Genomic DNA, 23681 nt, shown 5'->3' with positions numbered 1-23681 from the left:
TCTGAACTGATCTCCTGCTTCACCAGCTGCAAAAGAGCTCTTTCAAAGGAAGGCTGAAGAATCTCTCCTGGGCCCAGGGAAGCCTCGAGTCTGTATTGTGAAGCAATTTCAGACAGTCTCCTCTTGCTTTCAAATGTACTTAATCAACAAGAATAGGATTGGAAGGCTGGAGCTCCTACAGGTAGAGCTAACAGAGAAGAATAATGCTCATAAATCATTTAGCATGCAATCCAAACAGGGGTACACATTTTTTTTTTCTTAAAGGAAAAGGCAATGCCAAAGAAAGAACCACATAGGAAACCAAATACGCAGAGACTTGTCCCCACATGTAGAGATTTGCAAGCAGGGCAGGGCAGTCGGTTCATATCAATTCCATCTGCAATCAGACCCTCCATACGGATTCTCCAGCTTGACTTCCCCTCACATCTCCAAACTCAGATCAGCAGAGGGTTCAACAACGTGGAGGGACAGCTGATAGGAACAGCTGCCTTCCACCTACTCCTTCTGCCCAAACCAGGGCCTGGCTGTCTCTCCTGAGCAGCTGACTCCACCCAGGGGCAACTGGGTCAAAGTGGGGAGCTGCAGAAGGAGGGGGAGACCCAGAAGACCGAGGCTGAAGCTCGGAGCAATCTTCCCTAGCCTCCCTGATAGAATAACGTCCACTCCCAGACATGCTCTTCCACCTCAAGCTGCTATTTCCCCTTCAAAGCAATTATTAGTACTTGGCATTATATTACATAGACATTTACTATGCATCTCCCCTACCAGGATGCAAGATTCATGAGGGCTGAATATTTATGTGTGTGGTTGACAGCTATATCCCCAGATCCTGGAACAGCACCTGACACATAGTAGGCATTCAGAAAATAATTGTTGAATGTATGAATGAATAAATCAAAATGGGTCCTTCCCTCTTATGCAGGAAACAGTCCAGATGGAAAACCCCTCGTCTAATCCAAAGTAGAAAGACACATTCAAGAGCTTGAAGTCTGTCGTTGGTCTCTGATTCTGTCATTTTGACCTAGAATAAATTAGAGCTGCTTATGAGGCTTACCTTCTCCATCTGCAGAATGGGTATTACTCCAGCACAAGGAAGAAGAAAAGGAAGGAATTATGGAGAACTAACACTTATTGTACTGGGCTAGGTGCCTGACTGATGGACACTGTCTCATTTATTCCTCATCATGATCTTGGGAGATAGATATTGTTATCTCCAGCTCACAAGTAGAGAAACTGAGACACAGAAATATAAAGTACCTCTCAAACTTGCACCCAGTGGACGTGGCAGGGAATTTCGACCCAGGCCTGCAGATCCTTCTATAGCTACTTCTATACAGTGTGGAGGTTCACATTGTGATTTAGCCATTTACCTGAATATAGGTTCATCATCCCAGAAGAAAATTCAAGCTGTGCCTAGTCGAATTTGGAGACCCTGAACTATGCACTTTTCTAAAAGTAGGAGGTGGGGATAGTTATGGAGACCAACCTTTCCTGGCCTGTCTGGGTCTTTTCAGGTCTTAGCACTCAATTCTTCTGTCCCAGGAAAATCCTCCATCCCAGGCAAACAGAAGTGGTTTATCACCCTAAGTGAAATGCAGCTACAGTTAGAGACCCTGAAAACCCAGAGCCAAAGACCACAGGGTTTCCTCAGAGTATCCCATCCTACACTTCTTCCCATAGGTAGTGAGGGAGGGCCCGCTGGGTCCATGCCATGTGGCTGTGTTCTGTCCCTGAGACACACAGGTCCTGGCCCACACGGGCACAGAGAGAGAGCCAGGAGCCTGTAAGGTGCCATCACCTTCCTGTGCCCCAAGTGCAAACTTTGGTCTGGGAACAGCATGGGTTCCTCCCTAAAGGGCAAGATGACCTCCCCAGAGGAAGGAGGGCAGATTCCTGGAATTCCAGTCAATGTGGCTTTGGTTTTAGCCAGACCCCTTTAACCACCCCCCCAAAATTCAGGACTGCCAATAAACTACTAAGACATTCCACAGATCCCCTGCAATGGCCCCGCCAGGATTTCCAAATCAAAGAATTCAGAAGGAACAGTTGCCTCTGTAGGATTCTCCTTCTATATGAGAAGCCATCCCTCCATTCTCTGGGCAGGTGAGCAGAACCTTCACCACATTACCTTCATTCTTCCGCCTCCAGGGAGGCGACCCTTCCACTGTCCGCGTCCCCTCTCCCAGGTTCACTGTGTTCGGGTCCCCACCACAACCTTGCTTCACTGCAAGTGGTGGTCAGTATCCACACTGAGGATGGCTCCTTTTCCGGCCAAGGTTAGAACGAGAGCAATAACAGCACAGAACTTCAGCAGAGAGAGACCAGGCAGAGGTGAGGTGTCAGGAATGACACCAGGGTGTGACATGAGGGTCGCATAGGACATCCTCCACCTTCAAAATCTCTTTTTTCAGGACCTTCCAGGGGAGCCCTTTTGCCCCCTTGCTCATTCCTTTATCCACCACGCAGATGACCACGACCTGTGTCTTCTGTCCACAGATACGGGACCCGCAGCCCACTGGCACTGTTCCTCCATCCCCCAGCCCCCTCGTTCCTGGTTCCTGGTTTGGGGCATGTTGCTCTACAAATGCTTCTTGATGGGTTCAGGCGAGTCTTTTCAGTATCCATTGGTTCTGGGTCTTCTGAGTGTTCATAATTTCCTTCCTCTCTTCTCAACATGTTATATCTACGAACTCTTCCTTTCCTCCCACCCCAGAAGCAAGGTTGACCCTTTCCATCTTACAGCACCATCGGTTGTGACTCTGTGTATCTTCGATCTCTCCTACTCACCTGGATCTACGACAGTCTCCCCAGACCCACGGGCCTCGTGGCAAAGTGAAAAGAGCACTTGCTCAAAAGGCAGAATCCTACTTGTGACACCTATTGACCCTGTATATTTCAGAGACTCAGTTTCTTCATCTGTGAAATGGACATAACAGTTCCTGCCCTGCCTCCCTTGAACTTTGTAAAGATTGGGTAAGACGGACTGGGGTTGTGGCTCAGTGGTAGAGCGCTTGCCTAGCACTCATGAGGCACTGGGTTCAGTCCTCTGCACCACATATAAATAAATAAAAAATAAAGGTCCATATGGACAACTAAATAAAATAATTTTTAAAAATCAGGTAAGATGATAAGCTTGAAGTTCTTTATAAATAATCATATGAATGTATAGAATTATTTAATTCTTAAAACATTTTCTTAGCCCTCTGGAACTATATCCTTTTCATCTCCCCCTTCCCTTTTACCACCAAACTTGTTTACTTTTTTTTGTTTTACTTTGTTATTGATGTCATTTTATTCATACAAGTATGCTTTTTTTCCCAGGGCTGGAGACTGACCCAGGAACTCCTGCATGCATAAGCAGGTGCTCTGTCACTGAGCTATGCCCCACCCCTGCTCCCGCCAGATTTTTGAAAGATTGAACTGTGCTCACAACTTTCACTTCCTTGCATCTCATTCTCTCCTGACCCCCTGAAACCTGGCTGACCCCCAGCTGCATGACTCTCTGAGGTGGCTGAGTACTCCTGTTCACCCCTGTTTCTCAGTTATAACTATTCAAACGATGCGACCCTCGCTTCTTCTTCCCCTTACCTGCTCATCTTCTAGTCTTTACTGTTTCTACTAATGTTGTCACTTCTCTTCCAACCATACAAGCTGTATAAACCTGATTGGTTTCTCCCTCACTACCCTTTCCATCTTGCACCTTCTCCCTGAACTAGCCCAGACCCAGCCTATTCCCACAGAGGCACATATTAAGTCCCAACCAGTCCAACTCTTATAGATGTCTTCCATAGTTGCTTTCTCCTTTCCCAATTGTTAAATTCTTCATTATATTTTACTCCCAATCACAGTGGTCTCCCAAATTGTTCCTCTCTTCTCTGATCTACCTCACACACCTTGTCAACAAGAAAGTTCTAATGCAAAGTTGCAAAGTCTTCTCTTACTACTCCTTACATTAAACAAACAAAAACTGTATGGTTCCTCAAAGCCTTTAGAATAAAGTGTGAATTCCTAAGCCTGGTGTGGGGAACTTCCACATTATGTTCACAATCCAACTTTCCAACCTCAATTACAATCTACCTCTGTGCTGACCCCACACTCTTAAGAAATCGGAGTATTTCATGTTCCCAAACTATACTATGTACTTACCTACCTCAGGACCTTTGCATATACCAACTATCTTTTGGAATGTCTTACAGTGATGCTTATGAAAACCCTACTCCCTCCTTCAAACCCAGCTCAAAAGTCATCTCATCCACTAAGCATTTCCTGCTCATCTCAGAGACAGATAATATTTCCTTGTCCAAACTCATAGCATGTCATCTATGATATTTTTCAACTTTGCATTATAGCTACTTGTTTTCTTGCCTTATCTCTTCAAATGAACATATTCATAACTGAATTACATCTTGCACATTTTAAAATCCATAGCAGTTGTGCAATAAATATTCGTTGAATGCAGAATTGAATGACTAAATTAAATCTCTCTAGCAGTTTCCAATTCGAGCAACACAGGTAGGGCTTGCTCACTTGTTGGCAAGCATCTCATCGCCCCTGTCCAGGAGTGATTTGGCCACACACATCCATTCCCACCTCTTGCTCACCTTTCATTCACCCCTGGCTCCTCTCCGATCTCTTCTGCCACCAAAATCTCTCTCCCCAGGGTGCCCATGGATTCACAAAGTCAAGGAATACTCTTTTAGTCCTTCTCATACTGGATATGTTGTTCTTTTTGCACCTGACTCTACCCAATCGCAAAACCTTCTACTCCTTTGGTTTAGGTATGCTACCCTTTCCAGATTGTTCTCCTAATTCTCTTGTCGTTTGTGGTTTCTCATCTCCGTCCCTTCAATGTATGCACCTCAATGGTCCGCCTTTGCCTACTACTCTTCCCCCTCCTCCACACACTCGCCTTGGGTGATCTCGTCCACCCTCAGCATGAGCTACTGGCCACCACCTTTCCACCTCCAACCATGTTCTCTGATGGGTGTGTTCAATTTCCTAATAGATACCTCCAGCTACATGTTCTGTGGATAGTGAAACTCAATGTGAAAAGAAGCAAGCAAGGAGAGGGCAAGGGAGGGAGGGAGGATCAACCCCAATTAGACCCATCCCTATCATAGTTTTCAACTACTATCCACCCAGTACCTATGGCATGTGGGGTCCTTCCTCCCCCTTGTCCTCCCACATCTAGATTAGTCCCTCCCACCCTTGTAGCCACTTCTTGAATGTGGCCCCCACTCCTACCTCCACCCCAGCCTGGAGCCCCCCCGCCCATTGCTTGCCTGCAATGTAGCAACAGGTTTCTAATCGGCTTCCTGCCTCTGCTCTGACCCACGTGAATCTGCCCTTCTCAGTACCGCCAATGTGATCTTTCTTAAACACAATCTGTCCAAGTCCCTCGCCAGCCTGAAATCCCTTAATACTAACAATGGCTACAGTTTAGTGAGTGTTCTCTTGGTTCCAAGACCGCTCTGAGCACTTCACGCTTATTAGCTCATTCAGTCCTCACAACACCTCAGTGAGGTAAACACTATTATTTTACCCTTTGTGCACATTAGGTAATTGAGGCACCAAGAGATTAAGTCATTCACCCGAGGTCACACAGCTAGTAAGTGGCAGAGCAGGGCACCTGGCTCCAGAGCCTGCTACTCAGTGCTATTTCTTGCAGCCTCTTCAAGGGCTCCCCATCAGTTACAGGAGGCATGTCACTAGGCATTCCGGGCTCTCCATGCCCTGGCCCTGCCTCCTGCCTCACTCCTCTCCTGCTACTCACTGGTCCATGTCGTTTGCTCCAGAATCCTGACCTCCTTCCTTTTCACATTCCCTGGTTCATGCAAGATATCCACCCCTTCATGCAAGATAATCTCTCTAACCAGGAGTGGTGGTGCATACCTGTAATTCCAGCAACTCAGGAAGCTGAGGCAGGAGGATGGCAAGTTTGAAACCAGTCTCAGTAATTAAGGGAGGCCCCAAGCAACTTAGCAAGATCCTGTCTCAAAATAAAAAAATAAAAAGTCTGTGGCTGTAGCTCAGTGGAAAAGTGCCCCTGAGTTCAATCCCCAGTCTGCTTAATGCCCTTTCCTACACTTTGGATTAACTACTTTCTACTCAAGTCAACTTAGATGTTAAAAGAGGTGACTTCTTCCAACCTCCCCAGTGACCACCAGACTGATCTGAGTGTTCTTTTATGGTATACCTGCCCTGAAGTTTCCTTCCTGTTACCCCTCCTAGACTGAAGACTCCTCAAGGATGGGGACTTTGTCTTATGGTTTATTCATCTCTGTACCTGCAGAGTGTAGCACTGTGCCTAAAACACGGTAGATGCTCCGCAAATGTGTGCTGGGCTAGACTGAGCTCAGCCCACCCAGACCTGCCAAGGCCCTGGCTGCAGTCATTCCAGACCACCCCAGTGCACAGCCATCTCTTTCTTCCCAGAATTCCCTCAACACAGGAATCTGCCACTCATTTAATAATTAATCTTACTCCATTGCACGACACCTCCTGCATTGTAATCTTTATTATTCAACTTTTATATTATTATTTTTCTTTTCACAAACTTTTTCCCCAATTGGAGGATAGATTCTTTGAAGATGGAAGTTAGGGGTTAGGTTTCAATTGCACTTTTATCTTCCTAAGTGCCTTGTCCATCTTAAGTGCCCAATAAATGTATAGTGATTTGATTTTATGCAGTGTGGCGAAGCTGAGGTTGGGCTTAAGTGTGTGTTTGGGGCGTAGTGTGGGATGAGAGGGGAGGGAAGAGACTCAGATTCAAAATAGGGGCTGGTTAGAGAGTAAAGTATTTAGGGCTCAAAGGGACATAATCTAGTCTCTGCTCATTCTATCCACCCTTCTCCCCCAGTGAGAGACACCCTGATGACTTTGAAATGAATCGTTACTTGGATAAATTAAAATATAAACTTACAATTCTGGATTCAGAAATGAGGGTCACATCTATGCCTAAAAGTCAAAAATATCACTCTCTGCCCTCCAACAAGTCATCTGGACCAGGGGATGAAGCTCAGTGGTAGAGCAATTGCCTAGCATGTGCAAGGCCCTGAGTTCAATTCCCAGTACCACACAAGAAAGAAAGAAAGAAAGAAAGAAAGAAAGAAAGAAAGAAAGAAAGAAAAGAAGGAAGGAAGGAAGGAAGGAAAGAAGGAAGGAAGGAAGGAAGGAAGGAAGGAAGGAAGGAAGGAAGGAAGGAAGGAAGGAAGGAAGGAGAAGAGAAAGGAAGGAAGAAAAGAAAGAAAGAAAGAATGAAAGAAAGAAAGAAAGAAAGAAAGAAAGAAAGAAAGAAAGAAAGAAAGAAAGAAAGAAAGAAAGAAAAAGGGGCTAGGGAGATAGCTCAGTCAGTAGAGTGCTTGCCTTGCAAGCCCAAGGCCCTGGGTTCTATCCCCAGCACCGCAAAAAAAAAAAGAAAGAAAAAGAAACCATCTGTCCGTCCTACTGGACACTAGAGACTGCACTGCACAAAGACCATGGTGGAGAAGAGAGCCCAGGTTCAGACTGCACCCTTGAAGGGCTCCCCTCCCAGTCCTTCCTGGAAAGCACTCCATGCCTAGCAACAAACTTTCATCAAAAATTTAAAAATCCAGTCTGACTGTGTGGTGGGCACATAATGGGATAGAAAGGCAGAATGCATACAAAAATAAATACCAGGACTTCAAACCTGAAAACATATTCACAATAAAATATGTATTGAGCATTTTCTAACTTGCTCCTTTTTAGAAACAGCATGTCATTAACATGTAACTGACAGACTCTGGGAATAGGGGAACACACAGAACACACCCCTACCAAGGGTTAGCAAGCACTGTGTGCCAGGCACCCTGGGGGATACAGGAAAGATCAGATATGGTCCCTGTCTTCCAGGAGCAGATGGTCCAGGTTTGGAGACAGGACCTTTATGCAAAAAGCATACATTATTGTTACTGCTGCTGTTATTGGAAGTGATAGCCAATTATGCCAGTCTATGCTGAGCACCTAGCAGAGGTATACACTGGGAGCTCAGGGAAGGGTTAAAAAACATTCAACTAGGCAATGAAGGAGATGGGGGCTGAGGGACAGTGTGAGTGTTGCAAGTGGAGAAAAGAGATGGCAGAGGAAGAAGGTTAGTGGCAGAGTCCAAGGAGGGCTCCTGGAAGGCATTGCAGAGCTATCTCTGACCAGGAGTCAGGCCAATTCACAATCTAAGTGGAAGAAATTTGACAGGAATGGTCCAAGAAAAGACAGGGGTGTGCCTTTAAGTCAGAGAAGCTTAAAGGAGAGGACTAAAGTCAGAGCAATCAACCTTCCAGTAACTTCCATCAATAAACCTGGAACCTGTGACTGGAATCCAGTGGTGGCTTGAGTTGAAGGCCAGCAACCTCCTACTCCATGAGCACATTACCAATGGATACATCCCATCAGTCACACGCTCCTCATAGTGTGGCCCACAGACCAGCAGCATCAACATCACTGGGAGCCTGTTATAGATATAGAACCTCTGCCCAGCTAGGTTCTGCTGGTTTACCGTCTGCATTTTAACAAGATGCCCAGGTGACTTGTTTGTACATTAAGGCTTAGAAACAGTTTTAAGTGGTTTCTGTCCTGAAGATCCAGCTCCCCACACCAGGGCCATGCCTACCCCAGTGCCATCATGCCATGATCTACACTTCCTCTTCTCAGAAACAAAGGGGCCTCTGCTTCCCACCCAGTCACTGGAATTCTTTCCAGTTCCTGTCTCTAGGATTCAAAAAACTCTGAAAAGGAAATTTACTCTCCAGGATCTGACCTCTCTCTAGAGATCTCAGGCAACAGGCAATCCCAGGAGCCCCAAGCAAAGGATAGCATGGATTTTTTTTTTTTTTCCCAGAACCTATGATCCACCCTGGAGAGAAGAACCCAGAGGGCTATCCTGCTTCCTACTCAGATGCAAAGGTAAAACACTGGTTTGGAGAAATGAAGCTTAGAAAGAAGAAGGCTTGTTTAAGATCACCCCAGAGTTCACACCAAAATTCTGCAGTCCTGAGTGTTTTTCATTGGTTCAGAGGACTGGGCACACATGACACACTAGTCAGTCACACAATAAGGGAAACTGAAGAGTTTGCTGACCCAAGGCGTGCACAGTGCAGGTTCACTAATGTCTAGCTTGACCATGCTCCCAAGAATCCTGGGAGGGGCAGGCATGGGGATTTGTGATTTGAAACTGTGAACCTCTTTGAATGACTAAGAGGGGAAGAATGTCCTCTGAGGAGGGAAAGAGAAAACTGAGGGCTCATAGACTGGTCCCTACAGAATATTCTACAAGCTCTGCCCACCTCCTGGTCTCCACTACCTTCATGATTCCCTAAAGGGCCACAGCAGCCAGGGAGGGAAGTGCCCTGAGAAATGGGGACCGTGAGCCACCTGCAGTTAGCCCGACAACCTGACAAGACAAGTGGAATAAGTATTTAGAGACCAGAGACTCAGTCCAATTCCCAAACCCTTTACCTTTTGGCCAGGGCTGGGGATTTTCTGAGCAGTATATTCAGACAGACTAGAGCCACAGTTACCAGATACCAGAGCATTCCAGCGAGGACTTGAAATGAAGAGCACATAAGGAAAAATTTACCACAGTGAAATTCCATTACGAGGGCCATATATTTAGAGACTGCAAATATTTTACCTCATAATGAAAGGGTTTTTTAACTCCAAAAACACCTGGCAGCGAGAAAGGGAGTGGGAGAGAAATTGCCCATCTCTAAAAACGGAAAATAAAGATTTTGAAACATTTCTGTTTAAATAGCATCATCGAAAGAATCTTAAAAAAAAAAAAAAAGATAAGACATAGGAATGAGGTGTCTGCCCCAGGGGACTCTCTCCCCACCCCTGCACCCTAAGAGCCCTATCTCATTTTTCTTTGGCACCCCTGAAGGCTGGAATGGAAGAGCCGTAGCCTTGGTGTTCCCTGGAATGTCTGAGCATGCTCTTCCTGGACCATCTGAGGTCCTCCAGGGGAGTGTGGGTAGATAAAGAGGTAACCAAGAAACCCTGTGCCGAGGCGTGAACCTCTCCTTCCACGGCGCACCTGCAGATTGCTCAGGACTTTAGGAGACAGATACTCTCCTGTGTGACGCTGCAGGCACCTCATCCATGGAGGGTGTGGGTTTGAGGAGAAAAGTGAGGTGCAGCAATGGGGTCCAGAGGCCAGAAATCCCCCTCCACCCGCCAGCATTTAACATTTCCCCAGGACTCACAGGTATCAGGACTAAGGTTCCTTGAGAGAGTAGGGGACATGGAGGGTCACAGCTGCAGCCCTGCCTGCCCAGGCCTCCAGCATGTCTAGGGCACGATGGGGGTCTCTCTTGGGGATGCCATTCAGGCCCTGTCTTTTGGGGTTGGGGGGAGTCAAAGAAAAACATGTATTTATAACATGAACTTCCCTCCTCTCCTTTCCCTCAGCTAACTGATTAATTAAATGAATACAAAGGCGGTCTTGTTGGGAGCCCCAGCCGCAGGACCCTCTGTGTTTTCTTTAAGCCGGCCTAGCAAACAGGAAACAAAAGGCTTAATTCTGTCTGGTTTCATGAAGGGGGCTGTATGTCACAGCCAGAGGCTGGGGCTCCGCCAGACCCTGCAGAGCAGCCACAAGGCAGCTTGCGGCCCCCCACCCCCCGGCTGAGCCCACCACCCCCCAAACACACACTCTTCCCCAGCCCTGGGCTCAAGCTAATCTAGCCTGGCTCCTGGGGGAAATGCCTACGCAGCAGGAGAAACTGAAAGGGAGCCGGGAGTGTCCAAGACAAGGCTCTGGAAGAAAAGCTGTAAAGGAAGTGAGGTTGAGGAATTTGGTCCCCATGGCCATTAATAACCGGAGAGAGGCAAGGGGCTAAGTCTGGGACTTTGCTGATGGTGTAAGATGAAAAATAACCATTTTCCAGCTGTCGTACTTCCTCCTCCCAGTGAATCTGTCAGATGGGCTTTCGCTTGGCAGCCACACAGGTGGCACCATCTCACTCTCACAGGTGGAAACTGCAACTCAGAGAAGGACAGACAGCAAATCACACGGCAGCAGGGTGCCTTCCTAAACCGTCCTTGTATTCTCCCCCAACGCCCAGGGCTTTGCCTTCTCTTCCGCAGCCAATCCTTTCGGCACTTTCCATCCCCTCTCGGAATTCCCAGGAGGAGGGGGTATGGGGAAAGCTGCTCTTTTTTGCCCCCAGTAATATCTGGGAAAGAGTTCAACTACTGGATGTAGCCCCACGGAGGTGCAGAAGTTTTCCAAGAGCTCTTTGGGCCACATGCTCTCTGTGGCCAGAGGAGGGTGCTTCACCCGAGTGTCCTTAGCACACCTCCCTGTCTCCCTGTAGGAAGTTACAGGGAAGACTACTTCCTCCTCTGGAGTAGCAGGAACATCTGCAATCTGGCTTAAGCCCCAACTAAGCTCTCAGACCAGGACAGGTTTGTGGAGACCAGGGCTTTAGGACTTCAGTGAGACCTTCAGGATGAGGAATGGTATCAGAGAGAAGATGACGAACCCCCTCACCCCACCAGCCCCGGTCAGGCAGTCCATGTCTAAGAACAGTGGTCTGGATTAAGGGAGCCCAGGGGAGCTCTCTACTTCAAAGATTCACAATTTATCCAACAAAACTTTATTGAGTTTCTAGATGGGCCAGTGTTCCAGGCTATAGAGGGTCATCCATGTATGAAAGAGACAGATACCCTGCCAAATCGAGAATATTCTAGAGGGGTCTCCCTTTGGAAGAGAGGCAAAGACCCTGCCTGGGTCTTTCGTTCATTTGCTTATCAGTTCCTTATCAAGGGCATGGGGGATTCAGTGACCATCAGCCCAGACTCTGACCTTGACTCTGTGGAGCATGTCTAATGGGAAGGCCGGACATTAAACTTCAAATCACACAAGTCACAACATGTGACTGCAAGCCATGATGACCTCAGTGAAGGAGAAACACAGGGTATGAAAGACAGTCTGGCTTCAGTGTAGAGAAGAGTTCAAGGGCAAGAGCAGAAGTCAGGAAACCATCTGGAGACACTGTAGTGGGCCAGTCATATAAAGAGAGAGACGGGCTAAGGGGGTGACCCAGGAATAGAGAGAAACAGGGTCAAGATTTACCTTAGATCGTAGGTCAAATTGAAGAACCTACAGTGGGCTACATGAAAGGAGAAGTCAAAGTCAAGGATGATTCCCAGGTTTTCAGCTCCAGCAACTTGTGAATTCTGCTGCTCTTTGGTGAGATGGGACAGATGGGGGAGGCCAGAATACAGGAAGCAGGAAGAAGAGCAAGCAGCCTGGTCCTTTCTGTTCCTTCCCCTGCCTCCAGTCCTTGAAAGGGAACCTCCATTCATCCCTTTGCCCTATACCCTTATGCCCTCATGTGACTAAGAGCTATGACAGTAACAAACAAAATACCTTGGCAGGAGGATGCTGTGGCCCCTGCCCCGGCTGCCATCTGGGCAACAGGAGACCAGCCGCCAGGTCTGACGTACATTACATGCCATGTAAGTTGCTCTGAGCACATGCAGCCCTAAGAGGCCACCAGTGTCGCTGTTTTACAGGTGGGAAGGTTGAGTCACAGAGGAGCTCACCTGCTCAAGCTCTCACAGCCAGAGGTACCGTACTGAGAATGAAACTCAGACTACCTGGTCTCAAGATAGGGTTCATTCCACACCTGGATGTTGCTTCTGTCTTGTCCAGTCCATAGAGTAGCAAGGAGAGACCCAGGAAATCTTAGACAGCTGAGGATCCCCAAATCGCTGATCTGGGAGAGTAGAATAAGCCACATTGTTTTCTTTTGCAATAACTGATTTAATTTCTTGATTTGGTTGGATAGTAAATTTAGTTTGTACTGAATGAATGAGCAGGGTTGGCAGGGGCAGCTGGACCTGGGTGACAATGAAATCAGAGGAATGTTTTTGCAGACAAAGTCAGGGACAGCCTGCTTTCCACACTACCCAAAACTCTTCAGCCCTTTTGGAGCAGTCTAGAGACTAGGGTTGCTGCTTTGGAAATTCTCTGTGGCTCCCTAATGAGGGCTGGGAGGAGCTGGGCTAGTCAGTTGAGCAGAAGTGCAATCAAGTGCCCCCTGGGACTGGGATGAGGACATGGGGTGGGGACTTCGACAAGGAGAAACACAGAAAAGAGGAGGAGGAAACAGGTGAGGGAGGAGAACCTACAAAGGAAATAAAAAAGGACAGGAGAGGGTGACTGTCTGATCTACAAGGTGAGGACTAACTGTGGTCTCAGAGCAGCTCTGATTTAGGTCAAAGAGACCCAAGGACTGGGAGAAAAAAGTGAAACTGCAATGACAAATTTGCTACACTGAAAAGCCTGTCCCTCAAACTCTTTGTTACTAAAGGAAAACTTGGTTAAGCATTCAAATTGCCAGACCACCACAGGGGAGTATGAAGATATTGAAGGAGAATCAGAAAGCAGATTTGTAAGGCAGAAATCATGGGTCCCTACTCCCCATCCTTCTTACCCTTAGGGTGCTACCAAACCAAAAAGGAACCCATGGCTGAAAATGTTGGTTGGTGGGCTACAGTGTTATAGGCACTCCCATCCCCACCTTTGCCTTTCTGGTCTCCTGGTGGGCACAAACTGGACTCCTAACACAGAATTCTTTGTTCTCTCTGGAGAAAAAACTGCTAATAGAAACAATGGTGGACCTCCTCACATGAGGACTCTACTCTGGGCCCCTTATCTTACAGTTCATCTCTTTTCTGGCTAAACAGGCATGAGAGACCCAACAAGTGCCAAGAGAATGGACTGCCAGGCCTAAGCCCTGACCATGGTGTTGGGAGATAGTCCAGGGAAACTCATTCCCTCCCATGCTTCTCTCCTCCAAAGAGGCTGCCTTATCGGGCTCCACGAGAAGCCAGCTGCTTCCCTGGAGGGCCCTCCATTGGTCCTGCAAGGCCAAGGAATGTGCTATTGATGTGGTTTATAGGGATGTCACAGCCAGATTTCCCAGGGGCCTTCAATCGGCACTCCCACCCCAGGGCCCCAGAGATGACTGTGTCTGTGAGAAGAGTAGGGTGGAGAGGGAACAGAGATGACCCACCCTAAGATCACCAGGCGTCTCACTAGCTCTGCACAGGCAGCTGCAACCCAGCACCCCAGGGGTTGCATGTCCTCCCCTTGAAGACTCTCACCTAACTTCTACTGCACCCTGTCAAAACCATGGCCTTCATCCCTGCTCTGGGGCAGGGAAGGTGTCTGAGGCAGAGTCATGTGTTGTTAGGAAGTCCCCAGCATTGAGACCTCCCAGCTGAAGCTCCAGAGGAGTTTTGAAAGGTCCATGAAAGACCATGGTAGAGTCTCTCACTCAGGCAGCAGTAGGGCAGAACAGACTTCTCTGGTCCCCAGTAAAGTGGGGGTTAAGAAAGAAAGACCTCCCCTTGACTTCAAGGATCTGGCAGAAGCCCCTGGACTTGCTTCTTACCTGCCCCCAAGCCTGAGCAATCATTCAACGAATCTGAAGTTCATCATGGTTGTAATTAATTAAACAATGCCAGCCCCTTTGCATCTCAGAAGTAGTGAACTACACAAGGACCAAGTTGTCCCCAGTGTTACCACTTGACTACTCCGCCTACTCTCCCCTTCAGGCAGGAAGGGGGCCCACCTGGGACTTTCAGAGCAGCACTTTCTTCAGTGATGGACATGGGGCCACTGAACATGTGAAACAAGACTAGTGAGACTGAGGAACTAAATTTTTAATGTGAGTTCATTTTAGTCTATTTAAATTATATTTAAGAAGCCACAGAGCTCAGGTAGGGTAAAAATCCAATGATCTCAGGGAAGCGTCTTCTTCATACCTTCATACCAAGCACTCTTACTAAGTTCTTTTCTCAAAGTAGCAAACACCACTAAGGAGAAGGGATGCCTTCCTCCTTCCCAGTGATCAGGACTTTGTTCCCTATAGCCACCATCGTAGGCAAGCGGCAGTTCTATACCAACGTCTAGAATCATGGAAAAATAACGTGGATGGGACCTTGGACATGATGGGATCCAACACCTTTCTTTGTTCTATTGATGAGGAAATTCAGGTCCAGAGAAGTGAGGAAGCTTAAACAGGGTCACCGAAGAAATTGTAGCAGGATTTGACTCGGGTATTGACTTCAATGGCTCTTAGATCTCCCTCCTCCCCTGAACTGCCTGTGAATATCAGTACTGTCCCTGAGAGTGAGACTTTCTCCCTCATCCAAGAGCCTTGTTAGAAGTGCAGAATGAGCCTCCCAGCAAAGGTTGGGGAGACCCCATAATGGAGACACTTTCCACCACGCAGGGTCTAGAGTTCAGGGGTAGAAGGTGGGCTACACAGAAGATGGTCTCCCTGCTCAGGCCCTGCCTCAGGCCCTCCCCAGACCTATGGTCCTGGGGAGGGGAACAATAGGGAGTCTAGAAGCTCCCATCCAGGAGAGAGGCCCTAAACCAAGCATTTTGAACCTGGAGCCCCTGTGTATTAGGGATTCTATGGCAGGAACGCTGTCAGGAAATTGTGCTTCTGGTTATAATTTCCTTGGGAGAATTTATCATTCTATTATGCTCTCAAAGAGGTCATGATTCAAACACTTTGAGAACCCTGATACCCAGAATCAATTTTGGAGACTGGAGAAAGTATCAAGCATCAGTATCTGCTGACAACAGGACCCCTCCGAGTGCTTCCACAGCACCTTGAACTCAACATTGTAAACACGAGACCCACACCCACAGACTTGCTCATTTTCGTGAGTGGTACATCAATCCCCTGAGTCTTCGGGCTGGTCCCACCCTAAACCAGACGTCCAATACCTGCATAGTCACTGAGTCCCATTGGTTCTTCAGAACAGCTCTTAAACCTCTTTTTTTATTTTTTATTTTTCATTCTGTCTACCCTAGCTTGGACCTCACCACCTGCTGTAGTTTGAATGTGTCCCACAAAGTTCGTGTGTTGGAAACTTAATTCCCAAAGCAACACTGTCGGGAGTTCCAACCTTTACAGGGTGATTAGATCATGAGTGAATAAATCGATGTGATTATCACAGGATTGAGTTCTTGGTAAAAGAATAAGTTCTTCTCTTTTCTTCTCCACCTCCCACCGCCCCATGCTCTCTTGTTCTTCCACCTTCCACCATGGGATGATGTGCAAGGAGGCCCTTACAAGATGCAGGTCCCTTAAAACTCAGACTTCCCAGCCTCCAGAACTAAAGAAATAAATCTCTATTCTTTATAAATTACAGTCTTAGGCATTCTGTTATAGCAGCCCAAAGCAGGCTAAGACATCACTTCTACCCTCATTGCAAAATCCTTCCCCCTTCTTCCTGTTTCCCAGCCCTCCCACTTCCAAACCATCCTCGATTTCTTTAAAATTTTTAGGTTTTTTTAAAAATACCTTTATTTTATTTATTTTTTTTATATGGTGCTGAGGATCAAACCCAGTGCCTCACACATGCTAGGCAGGTGCTCAACCACTGAGCCACAACCCTAGCCCCTAAAACTTTTAGTGTTATAATATCTCTCACTTTCCTAAAATATTGCAAAATATTGCAGGTAGGAAAATCATGTGTCTTAAGCCAGTAAGAAAAGGATAGAAGCATAATGGAAAGACAGAGTGGAGCTTTGGCACAGACTAACATGGGTTCAAGTTCTGGTTCATGAGTCTGTAATCCCAGCAACTTGGGAGGATAAGGCAGAAGGATCACAAGTTCAAGGTCAATCTCAGCAGCTTAGACTGTCTCAAAATAAAATATAAAAAGACTGGGGACCTAGTGCAGTGGCAAAGAACCCCTCTGGACTCAGTACCCACCCAGTACAACAACAACAACAAAAAAAAAACTAAAAAAAAAATAAGGAAAAAAACCCAGAGTTCTGAGTTCTGACTTTGCTTCTTCCTAGTTATGTTATTGGAGAAGTTACTTAAACCCTTTGAAATACTCAGTTTTACATCCAAATGTAAATTTAGGTGGGATAAAATTAAAACAGGGTGCTAATAAAATACCTTCTTTGAAGAAGCAATGCTTCCTGTGTGGTGATTAAGAGTCCAGGCTCAAAACCCGACTTCCTGGGTGCTAATCCCATCTTCCCAAATTACTCGCTGTTGATGTTGGACAAGTTCCTTACCCTCTCCATCTCCCAAGCTCCTATCATCTATAGGAGTGTGGTGAGGACTAAATTCATCTAAGGAGCTCAAAACAGTGTGTGGCGTGTGGTAAATGCTGAATACAGGCTAGGGATGATGACTTGTGGGGTTTGGTGAGAATTTAATTACTTGCACCTTGGCAGCTGTCTGGCATATCGTAGATGCTCAATAAATGACAGCATCTTTCCCTTCTCTGAAATGTGTTGGATGAATCTGTTTTAAACTCCTAGAGTTTTGCATTAGTGGCTAAGTATCCAAATGGGAGTGTATCAGCAGCAAGCAGTGCAAGAGGAGGGACACTGAAGCATGTGTGGCCTTGGGGGTCCTCTACACTGAGGGACTCACCAAGCCCCGAGAGGAGCTGAAGGTCCCCTTCTGTCAGTCAGGACAAGCCCTATCTGGGGGTAGGAGGGTCAAATTCCCTACTGTGTGGTGAACACTCACCTGTGTAGACAGAGGAACTGGGAGCTACAAACCTTCCCTGCCTGTTGAATTCCCTACAACCCACTGAACATCTTCCAGGTTCTCACGAGACCCTGAAAAGATCATCTTGTGTTTTCCCCCAAATAAGAAGCACTAGCAAAGACCAGGACAGGGTTATTATTGCCAAGAAAGGGTAGAGGCAGGAGTTGGCCTGGGGCGAGGAAGGGGGCATCAGAGGATCAGAAATCTCTCTGAGCCCAGAGGGCCCTGGTAGGAAAGCAAGACCCACTTGCCTGAGCGCTGCCTCAGCCCTGTATTACACAACAGCTCTGGGCTCAGTGCTGAGCAGAGACCAGGGAGGCCCAGTTCATGCACAGGCATTTAGATTTGACTTTGGAAAGCCCTGAGACATCACATTGCTCTTGGCTGTTCTCTCTCCTAGGGGCCCTGCCAGCAGTTGAGAGCTTGGAATAGCTTCTAGCCAGCCTTTGGATATTGCCTCAGCTCATGAAGGGCCTTTGCAGTCATTAGCATATGTGAAACTCTCAACACTCCGGTGAGAAATCCATATCCTACCCCATCTCACAAATGGGGAAACTGAGATAGGAAGAGCTACATGGCTTGCCCGAGATAGCACATGTGGAATGTACTCCATTTCAGCCTTAAATCCTAATCCCCTGCTCTGATCCTCTGATACTTTGCACCCCGCACTGCTGCCTCTCTTAAGCCCCTGGTCTTATGGGTGAGGACACTGGGCCTCAGTTCACACAGTTCCTAGGACCATGTCCCTGCACTGGGGCTACCTCCCTTGGCTTGAGGAGTGGAGCAGCAAGGAGTGGGGTCCAGGTTATCACGGCCACAGCACCAAGCAGCCAAGTCTCTTTATAATAAGGAGGAACTGGCGGTATATTATGCACACATTTGTAAGTTATAAGCATTACAGAGAGAGAAGGAGGCACATAAATTAAAGTGGCCAACTTGTATGCACACATGCACACTGGCACGGACAGAAGGCTGGCTTTAAATGGAAAAAAATTAGCAGCTTGAAACAGTAAAAAACCTCAACTTTGCCTCAGAAAGATGCAGGGCAACTTCACAGAGTTTTATGTGGCCCATAAATTAGGGCTGAGAAAGGGCCTCTGCAGTATTCCTTGGTAGAGACGGGGGCTTTCCGCCCGCAGATACACCGTGTGGCAGCATTACAAATGTCCCAAGCAGTTTATATACAACAGCACAGCATGAGTTTGCTGGGGGATATTGGAGCTGGTAATTGCTATTCTAAAACTGGCCTTGTAAGCTTGAAGAAATGTTTTGAGGGGGGAAAAGAGCCAATTTAAGAGCTTTATAAAGCCATAAATGCCTTCTGAGCAAACCAAATGTAATCTATCTAGAAAGACAGGCCGTCCCTCAAACCCAACGGCAGACCCGCAGAGCTGCACAGCAGAGAAGTTACCCTGAAGGTCCCACCTCACCAAGTGGTTCACCTGTGTGGAGGCAGGGGGCTGTCCCGATGACCCAGGACTGCCATCAGGTTACCTGAGGGCAATCTTCCCCTCCCACACACAGCCCTCTGACAGCTCACAGCTCCTTCCTGCAGCCCCTCCCACATGCTTCTTCCAAATAAAGCAAAACCAAACCCCCTCAACCTGGCTCGCAGTGGCTTTCTGTGCTTCCCATGTGTCTTTCCCTTCCCATGGTCCTTGGAAACAGGAAGAAGCTGGAGGCTTGGCAGATGCTGCGGAGAGTCCTCCACGCAGCCTCAGTCCCCCATCTAGAAAATGGGCTGACTCCTCCCTCCCAGGGCTTGTAGAAGAATCAAGTAAGAAAACATACTTAAAGCACCTGCCACACGGTACTCAATAAAGGAGAGCTATTATTATTTTATTGTCTTATTACTTGGGAGGAACAAGGTGCCCTAGGCGGAGGGCACTTTTACAAGTCTCCACCTTCCCCAGAACTGCCAGAATCCCCAGCATCAGGTTAAAGGACATCATTTATGCATCCCTGGAGATGGACACTGGCCCAGCTTTTCTTGGGAAATGATTCCTGGCTGCATTTGTCCTTATCTTCCCAAGGTACCTACAGACACAGCCCCACCTCAGCAGACACCTCTATACTGGGACCCTCTTAAATCCCGATGATCAAACAGAGCCTCTTCATGTTAGCGAAATGCGTGCATTTCCCAGGTTCCTGGTTAGAAAAAGCAAGACTCAGAGACTCACTGGAATAGAAGACAGATTTCTGCTCTGCCACCGTCTGCCCTCCAGGGCTCCCCCTCCCTGCCTCCAGCCTCCCCCTGGTGGCTCCTGCCCACAATAATCCCACTGTCTTTTCGGATGTCAATATTTCATAACGGAAAACAAAAGCCATATAATGCACAATTACCACTTTCCATTGTGTTTTAACAGCTCTATTGACAGCACCAAAACTCCACACAGGAGCAATAGAAAGGGACCCGAGATCAAGCTTCCAGTGAAATGTGTTTTTGGTTATATGTATTTTCGTAGTTTTTGCAACACCTTATTAAAGTTGAAGGCTATATGTAACAGCCTTAGCAGTGACGCTTTTCAATACCACTGAAGTCAGGTTTTGTTACAGCCCAAAGCAAATGTGACCCAGCTGCCTCTGAGCAGGCGTTTCCCCTGCCCTATCCTAGCTCTCCTGAGCTGGCCATCTCAGCTCCCCACCCATCCCCACCACACACTCCACCACAACTTCTGAACAGAGGACTCAAGAAACAGGACTTTCATGGAAGGTGCTGGCACGCAGCTGCCCTGGGATAGCTTATATGCAAAATCCTGGGAATGATGGTCTTCCCTGACCCATCCCTCTCCATAACTCTCTTACACAGAAATTGTTTTGACCTAACTGCTGTCCCCACAAAATTTTGTCAAACAAGTTTCCACTTCCAGGAGTTTGTAGAAGTCCTATCACACTCCTGGCTTGCTCGCCTTCTTTTATTTATTTATTTGGTACTAGAATCAAATTGGATATTGAACCCAAAGACGCTTTACCACTGAGCTACATCTCCAGTTTTTTTCTCCTCTTCCTCCTCCTCCTTCCTCTTCATTGTTTCTATTTTGAGACAAGTTCTTGCTCCATTGCCAAGGGTCTTCCTGATTTGTCCAGGCTGCCTCAGCCGCCTGAGTTACTAGGACTACAGGCATGTGCCATTCCCTATATTTTCTAAATGTCTATTCATCCTTGAAAATGAATGCAATCCTCTGGGCTGGAGATGGAGTTCAGTGGTAGAGCACTTGCCTAGCATGCATGAGGCCCTGGGTTCAATCCCCAATACTGCAATTAAAATAAAAAAGTTCCAAGTGAATGCAATCCTTTCCCAAAATGAAATCAACATACAAGCAATAGCTAGTTTAGTGACTGGAAAGTATCCCTGACTGAGAATGCCAACATCTGCATTTGAAGCCTGGCTCTGCCATTTGCATTAGCTAGGTCTCTGAGCAAGTCTCTTGACCTCTCTCTCTCTCTCTCTCTCTTTTTTTTTTCTTTTGCTCATCCACAAAATAAGTGTTTAATCTATGTGATTAGAAGGGTCTTTCCAGTCCGAGATTCCTAAATGAAGACCCATTAAGCATTTATTTTATTACCTACTAGGCACTTGGTAGGGCCATAAGGAACAAAAGGATGTAGAAGACATGGCTCTTGTCCTCAAGGAACCTGCATCTTCACAGAGGAGACAGGCGTACGAGAACTAAGAGTGAAATTACAGCAGATTCATTCTGCCCTGGTTCAAGATAGCAATATATGAAAAGTCATGAGGCAATACATGATTAGATGCCAAATGAATTGTGCAGACAATAATTGCTCCAGGCCGAGGAGTTCAGAGGAGGAGAGTGCTGAGGGTTGGGCTGGTCACAGAACGCTGTGCTCATGAGGTGGGAACGGTGCTGGGCTTGAAGGACACAGGCACACATTTGTATCTATGGGGATGACCCAGGTAAGAGGTCCTTCGTGAGCAGATGTTCACGGGCAGCTGTCACAGGGTAGGGACAGGGGACAGCCCGTGGACCGGTTAGAGTGGAAATGCGATTTCATGCTGAGAAACCAAAGAGGGAACACTGTCCACCAAAGCAGAGGCTAGGCCGAAAGTGAGAGTTTGAGGCACCAGATTAAGATGTTGGAATTGTATCCCATACGCAGCAAGGATCCAGGGGAGTGAGCGGCAGAGTAAGAGAATTAATTAGGCGATGATTTACAGAATGGATTAGAAGTAAGATGCACAAGCAAGGACACCAGAGAGAGGGCAATTGCAGTAATCCAGCAGGAGGTGTGATGGTGTCTGGACTCGGGCGGTGGCATGCCAGACGTGGACAGGAGGGCAGCTTTTGGCTTCTGATAGGTTAAAGACCGGCTGACCATTTAATTTATTGCCTGAGCTTGGACACTCCGGAGAGTGAAAAGGGAGCTATTAACAACCACCCTGGCATAACAGACAAACCACGACTGTCCTGGGCAAAGGGACTGGATGACTGCTTTAGGATCTGGAGAATGGAGGAGACAGAGGGAAAGTGGACCCAAAAATTTCAATCCAGAAGACAAGAAAAAATACAGGAGTTGACAGGGTCAGGTGGAAGATGGTGGAAGGAAGTGGCACCCAGCAACGGAGAAAAGAAGGGAGTTTGCTTCGTTTGAGGGACAGAGCAGTTTCTGATTTCTTTGAAGAACTGTATCTCAATTATTATGTATATATTTGCTAAACTGAATTGAGACAACAAAGACCTGCTGAATTTAATGTAAGAATTACTGGGGAGTAGGAGACAGGGCTAGCCCTCTCCCCTTATTCTTGTTTATGTGTGCATGCTTAGATTTTTAATAGAGGTACTTCTTAGTGGGTTCTCCCCATGGCCATCTGCATCCCAGGGAAGTCTCATCATGAACCAATGACTCTAAAGCATTCTGAAAACCTAACTGTGACACCAAAATGGCCAACACTGGCAGGGGAAGCTCAGCAAACCCTGCTCCAAACACAGTAGAAGAATTAGGGAATTAAATTTACCTATACCCCCTTTCCAGGAAATGGAAAAAAAAAAAAAAAGTGAAGAAAATGAGGCCAAAAGAAAGAGGAAAGTCAATTTAAAAACTATCAACATAGCAAAAATGCAATCTTCCCCTGTCTGAAGCTGATTTGGACTTTTGTGTGTAGGACTGTCTTACACTGAGATCAGCAGCAGCAATTTCTGTTGTTTCCTGTCCACACTGAGGATTAGCACCCAGTACCAGGACTCAGAAAATCTGAGGACTTTTCTACAGGCTATTGTTTCCTCCAATAGGGACTCTCTTCCAGGCTCATGCTCAAGGTACTTTGAAGAAAAAAGAGAGAAGAGACATACAGCCCAGTAGTTGGGTCTCATAATGCTGTCCAGAATAGGATCTTATACAGTTCCAGTGACCCAGAAATTTGAGGCAGAAACTAACCATTGGCTATGAATTATCCAGGTACCTGTGGTTGCAGTTACTTGATAAAGCTAATCTCCCTAAGAGTGTTGATTACTCCTGAGTTAACAGAACAGGGGTTTGAGAAAAGGACAAAAGTTGCCAGGCAGAGCAATCGCTCCTCATGCTGCAAAGCATTCGCTCCCAGTACTCAGAAAGAGTTTCCTCTTAGATCCTTCTGATAGAATCAATTCCACAAGTCTCTGTAGCTGATTGGCAAGGTCAACATCACAAAATAAAGAAGCTGTGGTTTGCCATGGTTCTCAACATTTTTGCCACTGCACTCTCTTGAGGGTTGCAAAAAGTTCTTGTCAGTTATGGTGGATCCTTGCAGCAATGATTCTCTGATGTGGGCAGAAGACTCTAGAAGTGATCTGACCTATCAGAATGGGCTGAAGGGTGGCAGTATCTTTGAGAAAGCCTACCTGAGCCCTGTAAACCCTAGGGAGTTTCTGGTGTACCTCACAAAGTTGTCCCCCCCTCTCCCCTTGATAATTATCAGATAGAGAACAAGTCAACTTACAAATCAGGAAACTTACTATTTACACCAAACTTCCTAGCAGCACTTACCAGCAGTGTGAATCACCATACCCACTCAGTATTCATTTCCTCACCTCTCAAGTGGGGGTAGTGATAATAAAAAGCCTTCACCAAGGGTTATTGTAGGAGCAAATGAGGTAATAAAAATACCTGCAGCATAGTAGGAGC

At 46.9% G+C, this 23681-nt stretch overlaps 1 protein-coding gene across 5 annotated transcripts in view; it reads right to left on the bottom strand.

The window, feature by feature from the left end:
- The window catches only part of Pknox2 (PBX/knotted 1 homeobox 2), a 268028-nt gene that overhangs the window by 221511 nt on the left and 22836 nt on the right, over positions 1-23681 (bottom strand). The window contains exon 1 of one of the 5 annotated variants that reach the window (XM_047518385.1): positions 12565-12688. The exons of 2 other annotated variants lie outside the window; for them this stretch is intronic. The gene's annotated coding sequence lies outside the window, so the exon portion shown is untranslated. Of the gene's footprint in view, positions 1-12564; positions 12689-23681 lie in introns of those variants that run through there. 2 more of the 5 variants (XM_047518387.1, XM_047518384.1) reach the window with 2 other exon arrangements.

Source organism: Sciurus carolinensis, chromosome 11, assembly GCF_902686445.1.
Source record: "Sciurus carolinensis chromosome 11, mSciCar1.2, whole genome shotgun sequence".
Classification (NCBI taxonomy): domain Eukaryota; kingdom Metazoa; phylum Chordata; class Mammalia; order Rodentia; family Sciuridae; genus Sciurus; species Sciurus carolinensis.
The sequence above is the reverse complement of the archived record's forward strand: the minus strand, read 5'-3'. Positions and strand labels throughout refer to the sequence as shown.